The sequence below is a fragment of the Castor canadensis genome, chromosome 12 (genome assembly GCF_047511655.1).
Source record: "Castor canadensis chromosome 12, mCasCan1.hap1v2, whole genome shotgun sequence".
Lineage (NCBI taxonomy): Eukaryota > Metazoa > Chordata > Mammalia > Rodentia > Castoridae > Castor > Castor canadensis.
In genome coordinates this window covers 124664221-124672356 of record NC_133397.1, presented here as the reverse complement: position 1 = coordinate 124672356, position 8136 = coordinate 124664221, and the positions used below count along the sequence as shown (strand labels likewise).

Below are 8136 nucleotides of genomic sequence, written 5' to 3'. Positions count from 1 at the left end.
AGTACTTCCAAAAAGACTGTGTCTTTCCTGGTGTTAAAAAGAAAGGATGATGACACATCTTTACTGCTCACATCTTTAATCCTACCTATTGGAGAGGCACAGGTAGAAAGATCACAGTCCAAGATTAGCCTTGGCAAAAGTGTGAGACTTGATCTGAAAAACAAACTAAAAGGACCGGGGGTGTGGCTCAGGTAGTAGAATGCTTTATTTACCTATCCGGCTTGAGATCGTCCGTTCAATCCCCAACCCTCAGTATCACAAAAGAAAGAAAGGAAGTGAAAGAGAGAGAGAAAGAAAGAAAGAAGGAAGGAAGAAAGGAAAGAAAGAAAGGAAGAAAGGAAGGAAGGAAGGAAGGAATTACATTTTTGTGCTTCATCTTTTCTAATTCTTCCTAAACAGAATTCAATCTAAATATATAATTAAAGTAAAGCATATGAAACCTTGAGAACACAATTAACAAGCTAAGGATAGACAAGTAGGTAGCTACATAAGATTTACTTAAAATAATAATAATAAATAATAACTTCTTCCTTGTTAAAGCTACTCTAGACACTATACAACCAATCTAGACAACATACTACCCAAGACATGCTTATGGGAGCTCAATTTGAATACCTGCCTCTGTTGTTAATTGTCATTTCCTTCTCCCCCAGGTTCCTGGAGGACACTTGTTCTTTATTTCCATACCTTCATATATCCAATCCCTAGAACTCTCTACAAAAACCCAATGGTGCTCTGGGCAGAGTTCCAATCTTTACTTATTTTCTGTTTTACTTCCAATATGCTGAAGATGCTGTGAAACAGTAGAAAGAAGACACTTTTTATTTATGTCTCTATTTGAATTCAGTTTTACCACTTGCTAAAACCTGTGTTCTAGAATAATTTACCTATTCCCTTTGAGCCTCTTAACTGTTCATAGATAAAATGACTAAAAATATTCATCTCATGGGTTATTTTGGGTACAGGAATGGATGATATATGTGTCTCCCATGGTGGCACACAATGATGATTGGAAATCTCCTTCCTCTCCCACATGCATCTTCTCCTGCAGTCAACACAGACATCCATCCACGCATTCCTCAAAGGGACTCAGCATTATCAATGGGCTCAGTAGCCTCATCTACACACAGATCCATTTTCTTTCTCCACTGACATTATCAGAAAAATAGTACAATTTTTAAAGAGCATAGAAATGGATCAAAAAGAATATTTGCTTAAAAAATTAGCCACAAATACAGTTAGAAAATGTGCACATATGATGACTGTATTGTGACTTTAAGTCAAACTCAGTGAATTGAGCTTTATATATACAACAAATGGTACCAGTAAGTGTTTAGACTGATGGAAATGTTTTCTATATCCATCAGGATTCCATCATGATTTTGGCTCTGGTTACACATCTGTATATAATTGTCAAAACTCATCAAAATGTACATTTAAATTTGGCAAAATATGTCGAATATAATTATGCCTCAGCAAAGCTAATTTAAAATTTAAAAGCTATGATAGCATCTATTTCCAGTAATAGTAGATTAGGTGTTTCAGATCAACTTCTCTATCAAGAAAAAAATAGCCCAATTAGGTATTCAAAACATATGAAATGTGCTTTTGTTCTGATGGAATGTGGCGACCTAGGAATGGGGGATTTCAATCTTCCACTTGTAGACATACACAAAGAAGTCCGTGTTCTATACGATGTGGCATGTAATGGCAACACCCCATCTCATTCCTCACAATGAACTGGGTCCCCAAAGGGCTTTGTATCTGGGTAAGTGTCTTTTGGAAATGTAGCCACTGTCAAACACCATTAAATTTAGTATTTCCCTCCAAAATATAGAGAGCTTTGGGATGTAAGTAGCAAGAGAAGGAGAGATTCAAATAACTTGAACAATAAAAGACACCAATCATTTATTCACATACAACTATAGACCATTTATGATATGGGCACTTTGAAATGTGCTTGACTAAATATTTAGCACTGTCATTGTGGATCCAGATATTTTCCCGCTTCTCCTCTGCTGACTTCACGATGTTGGGAGGTTTTTTTGTTTGTTTTAGGATAATTATTCCTACAATTCCATAATGTGCTCAACAGTTTCAGATATCACATCCAGAACCAGCAACATCCATGTCTTCAGGCATAGGATGAGCACAGCATTATAAAGGGAAGGAGGATTGCTTGCAGGCAGAAATGAGTCAGTATATCTGTTTGAAAACTGAAGCTATAGTTTCTTTCTAAAATAGGAGATAAGTCACCTGATGAGAGGAAGTTTTTGCAAGGTTCAGAAGACATTGAAGATAATCATCAGAGGGATTAATAAAAATTGAACAAAGAAACACAACAGAATAATTGAGCATCAGTGAGGACCCAGTTGAGATGGGTTGTTGTAAAGTTACACTGATAACCATCTGTCATATTCAGTAATTTTTCTTTCCAGAAGTACAGGGTTCTTCAGGTGTGAATATTGAGAAATGAATATTGTAATTATTCAGGTTGGAGACATTAGAGGCACCTACAGAAGAAGAGGTACAGTGGTTTGATTATTAAAAATGACTGAAATGAAGAAACAGGAAATTTAACCTGCACAGAGATGGGTTAGGAGGAAGCGAAGACAGTAATAACCTGAGGGTCCAGGGAGTCAAAAGAATGATCACAGGAGCCATAGCTATAAGAATATGCTAGAACAATAGAAAATTGTGCTCAAGAACTATGTTAACTGAATTAGTATGTTTGGTGACAGAAGAAACTTTTTTATTAAAAAAATTCTTTATAAATTAAGAAAACACAAACAGATTCTCCTTTAAAGTTTAGAGAAAATTCAAAATTCTTTGATGTTTTTGGACAACATCTCTCTCTACAGAAAACTGTAAGAGTTTTTATGTCTATTTCATTTACATACATATACAGCCACAGAAATATTTATTACTGGTTTATGTGTTATATATAGACATATGGACATATATTTGCTGTTTATACATATTTCTGCAACTTGACTGTCTCATTTTTATAATATTTAATTGAATAATCATAATTACCTCTGTTGAAACATGTAACTGCCATTTATTCCTTTAGCTAAAGTAGAGACAAAATAGAATAGAGGGTTAGAAAATCATTGGAAAAGCTCAGCTGGGGCACCGTGGTTCACGCCTATCATCCTAGTTATTCAGGAGATGGAGATTGTGAGGATCATGGTTGGAGGCCAGTTCAGGCAAAAAGTTCATGAGAACTCAACCAATGACTGAGTGTGGCCACAGATACCTCTCATCCCAACTATACAGAAATGAATAGGAGCAGGATGGTCCAGGCTGGCCTGTGCATAAAGTGAGACCCTCTCCCAAAAGTAGCCAAAAGCACAAAGGGCTGGGGTGTGGCTCAAGTGCTAGAGCACGCATCTGCCTAGCAAGCACAAGGCCATGAGTTCAACCCCTCAGCACTGCCAAAAAAAAAAAATCTTTGGAAAGGTTAAAGATGCAGGTCTCTGCAGGCTGTGGAGCATCTCCAAAACAATACAGAATTGACCAATGAAAGCAGCTACGACCTCTGAAGCTGTACAAAAACTAAAACACCAACCAGTTTCTACTTCTACAGCTGTCACCAGAACTACCCTCTCAACCCCCAGGAAGGTAGACAGTGAATTCTGGCATGTTATGCTGTGGGAAATGCTCTCATGACAAAAGAGACAAACCTTGCAGGTTCCTACCACCTTGCTCACCAAATGACAGCAGGATGATGGAATCCACCTCAGTCCTGCACTCCAAACCTTAAACGATCAACAACATCCAGTTGATTGACCCTGATTTGTACGCAGAACCTCAGCTGCCATAGTCTCTAAGAAATGAAGTTTTAACTTTCCAACTTCTAAGCCTAGGAGGCAAAATGAGCTTTGAGTTAGTTGATAGACAGTATCCAAAACCAATAAAGACCATTTGAATTATTCCCAATACCTTGTAATTGCAAAAATGCTGTGATGAGCATCTCTTAAGAAGGTTTACCAAGTTAAAATCCAAGCCACAAAATTTGAAAAAAAAAATTAACTTTGGCTTGTTGGGGAAGTGTATAAATACAATTTTGAATTTATTTTAAATTTTATATTTTGCATATGTTTGAGAATTTTTTACATGTTTAAAACTTACGCATGTATGTGGCTAAGTAGTAAGAACCATTGTGATTTGAAGATAAGATGGAGTCACTTAGAATGATGGTGGGATTTTGAGTTGAAGGAAGGATTGCAGGATTGGGGATGTGGCTCAGTGGTAATGTGCTTGCTTAGCATGCATGAGGTTCTCGGTTCAATTCTCAGCACCTGACAAAAACAAAGACTGTGAACCTGATTACAAAAATTGCCATATATTAAGAACAGTAAAAGAGAAGAAAGCAGATGGTGTCACCAAAATTAGGGAGAATGTGCCATATCCAAATGCAGGTACCTTAATGGGACAGGGATATGATGATCACACAAATGATAATTACTCTAGATTTTTGTGAAGGGCAATATGCACGCCTGCTACATTTAAGGAACATATGGTCAGATGGTTCATCACAGTTGTGATACTAAAAATGACTTAATAGTCATTTTTAATACAGTAATTCAGAAGAGAGAGAATTGTTCTTCTTGTTGTTTTGAGACAGGGTCTCACTATGTATCCCAGGCTGACCTAGAATTCGCTGTGAAGTCCAGGCTGGCCTCAAACTCATTATCCTCCTCCTTCTGTCTCCTGCGTGCTGGGATTACAGACATGCACCACCATGCCCAAATAATTTTTTTCTTTTCTTTTTATTTATTTATTTGATAAAATTTTTATAAGGATATATTCACTATACGGGAGGGGGGATTTGTAGTGACAATTCTAATTAGACTTACAGTGTACATTGTTTACCTTCCCCCATTGTCTCTCCCTCTCAGCCCCCTCCCCACCCCACTTAAAGCAATTGCAAGAGGTTTCTTAGTTCCGTTTCATACAGGTATATGACGTCCATCAACCATATACCCTTACCTTAATCTCCTTCCTTCACCCTCGTCCCTCTCAGTAGAACCCCCCACACACACACGCTGTACCTATTTTACAGTCCTGTTTTTCATTATTAACATTTAAGTTGATGTTCAAAGAGGTGTCTCAATGTATGCCCACTGTGGGTGTGCTTTACTTCGATCTGTTCAACCCCTTCCATTACTCTCCCTTATCCCTTTACCTCCCACCCTCCACCCCCATTTTTCAACAACTTTCAATATCCTCTACCTTCACATCTTATGTTATAATCAGGACTTTTACTTGTAACCCTCTTCTTGTTACCTCTTAAAAACAAAGCCAAAAAGTTCTACCTTATAAGATCAAACTTTTCCATCACAGGTTATCAATCCCAGGGCAAGAAGCATTGTTTTTCCAGAAGGATAAAGTCAAGGTTAAAATTGATGCCAAGTACAGCAGGTGCATGGTTCCAAGGAGCCACGACTGAGGGAAACCACGCTTGCCCAGGATGTGCAGAGTTCATTTCTGTGCTGCAGATGCTTCATTAGTTTCTCCTATAATGCCACCCAACTTTGAATAAAACCATGCAATCTTTCAACAAATTTTAAATTTTCACTTTGATTAAGAACGGTAACCTTTACCTTGCTTTTGGAGCACTGCCCCAGCCTGCGTGGGTATGCTGCATGAACCTGACTAAGAGTGACGGGGGAATGAGAAATAAGACACCCACAGACATACAGACATACAGAAATACAACAGAGAAGCTGGGGACGGGAGGGCTGCATGTTCCTGATGGGAAATGTGAGTGCCTACCTGAGTCAGAGTGTTTATTTTATTAGGTCAGTACAAGGAAAAGACTCAGGTCTTAAGTTTTTGTTTTTGAAATTTCTCTCTTTTTTTTTTTTACTTATTTATTATTTTACTGTGTTTGGCCAAAATCATGTATAAAAATAGGCAAATAAGGTAAACTTACTGTACTTACAAACATTTAACCCTGCTGTCTCTGTTCTCAAAGTATGCTGCTCATTTGTTGCTAATCTTCATCCAGATTTTGAAAATGTATTTATTTGTCCCTCTTCTTACAGATTTGTCATTATTTAAAACCCTGTCAGAATTTTACAAGTTTATTTTGTAAAACCAGAACCTTTTCATTGTCTTAAAACTGTATCTGATGTTAATTATTCAAAATATTTCCACAGGCCAAAGTATTGATATTGTTAGCTAGCTTTCTGTCACTGTGACAAGATGCCTGAGATAAATGACTTATGAGAAGGGAAGGTTTATTTTGTCTCACAGTTCTGGACGTTTCAGTCCATGATCACTTGGACCTGTTGCTTTGGGCCTTCAGGTGCCATAGTGCAGGAACACCTGGCTGAGGAGGTCTGTGCACCTCCCAGAGCCTGGAAAATGGAAAGAGAGACAGGAAAGGGCCACATCCCCATGACTCCCTCTGAGGACACATTCCTGGTAACCTAATAGTTCCCACTTATAGAAGGTTCCGCTACCTTAAGGATACCACCAGGGGCAGAGGAAGATTTCAAAACATGGGCCTTTGGGGGAACATTTCAGATCCAAGTTATAGCAGAGAATAAGTGCAGATACAAGGGAAATTGCTTCTCAAGTTCCTCTCTGAAACAAAAACAAAAACACAGGGGCAAAAATTTGCCTCAGTACAAGTACCCTATCTCATAAAAATGTGAAGAGTCCTCTTGTTCTAAGCAACTTCCTCCATTTTGGGGGAGGGAGGATGGGGTTATTCACAGAAAATAAACCCAAGAGACATTCCAGAAGAATAGCTGCATGATCTGAAGACCCACTCTCCAATGAAAAGACCATTAGGAAAATTATTTTAAAAGAGTTAATTCTCTGGATTGATGTAAGGGCTTACTGCAAATGAAGAAACGTTTCTTTTCCAGGAAAATTTACTAACTCTCCTTAAGAGCAGTGAAGAATCTTTGGCACTTGAACAGCTGGTTCCCGGCTCCAGCTCATGGGGATGGAAGATCCATTCTAAGTGGGCGTGATCAAGAAGACAACAATCCTTTTCCCCTTGGGCACATTCATGGCTATAGTAGTCTCTGTAAGGGACAGATCATTTACATTTCTGTTTTCCTCTCCCTTCTCCATGTCAAGAGGCCAAATTCCAGGCACACACAACCAAGATGCAGAGTGCCCTGTCTTCTATCAGCCCCTGCTCATGCAGTCTCTCTCTTCACTATTTCAGGCCAAGAATACCCTGACCCAGGTTCTCCTCACACTTCTCAGTCACTAGGAAGTTCTCAGCCATGAGGACAAAATCTGTATCTCAATCCACATAAAAAAACATTTGAGAAAATCCCAGACCCATGATAAAAAAATAGTCAACAAATATCTCAACTTAATAAAAAATATTTAAAATGACCACACAGATAACATCAAAGTTAATAATGAAAATTTGAGTGCTTTCCCTGTAAAATCAGGACTGAGGCAAGGGTATCTGCTCTTTCATTTCTGGTCAGCATAGTACTAGACATTTTAGTCTGGCTATCAGGCAAGTGTGATGGTTAATTTTATGTGTCAACTTGGCTGGGACACAGGGTCTTCAGATATTTGGCTAAATATTATTCAGGATGTGATTAGTGGTCTGAATGCTTGGGGAAATAGACTTCTCCCATCCCCCAAAGTGACGGATTTCATCCAATCAGTTAAAGGACTGAAAAGAACAAAATTGCTGAGTTAGTGGGAAACACTCACAGAGGGCAGAACTCATGTAGTGTATCTGGTTGTTCATTTTGGTAGGAAGGAGAAATGGCCAGATGTGAAATTATATAGCTATTCATGGATGGCGGCCAGTGGTTCTGGCTGGATAATCAGGGACTTGGAAGAAACATGACCAGAAAATTGGTGACAAGGAAATTTGGGGAAGGAGTTTGTGGGATAGATATCTCTGAAAGGGCAAAAGCAATGAAGATATTTTGACTCATCTGAATGTTCAGCAGAGGGTGATCTTACAGAGGAGAATTTTATAATCCAGTGGGTAGAATGATACATTCTGTAGACATCAGTTAGACCCTTTCCTCAACCCCTACTCTCATCCCTCAATGGGCTCAGGAACAAAGTGACCATGGTGACAGAGATGGAGGTTATACAAGAACTCAGCAACATGGATTCCATTTACCAAGACCAGCC

At 38.6% G+C, this 8136-nt stretch overlaps 1 long non-coding RNA gene across 1 annotated transcript in view; it reads right to left on the bottom strand.

Annotated features, from left to right (window-relative positions):
- Positions 1–1937: 1937 nt before the first annotated feature.
- LOC141414958 (uncharacterized) overlaps positions 1938–8136 on the bottom strand; it is a 32375-nt gene continuing 26176 nt past the window's right edge. Inside the window, exons 5-6 of the long non-coding RNA XR_012439977.1 lie at positions 3037–3073; positions 1938–2513 (exon numbers count right to left, since the gene is read on the bottom strand). This is a non-coding gene — a long non-coding RNA (uncharacterized lncRNA). The remainder of the gene's footprint in view (positions 2514–3036; positions 3074–8136) is intronic.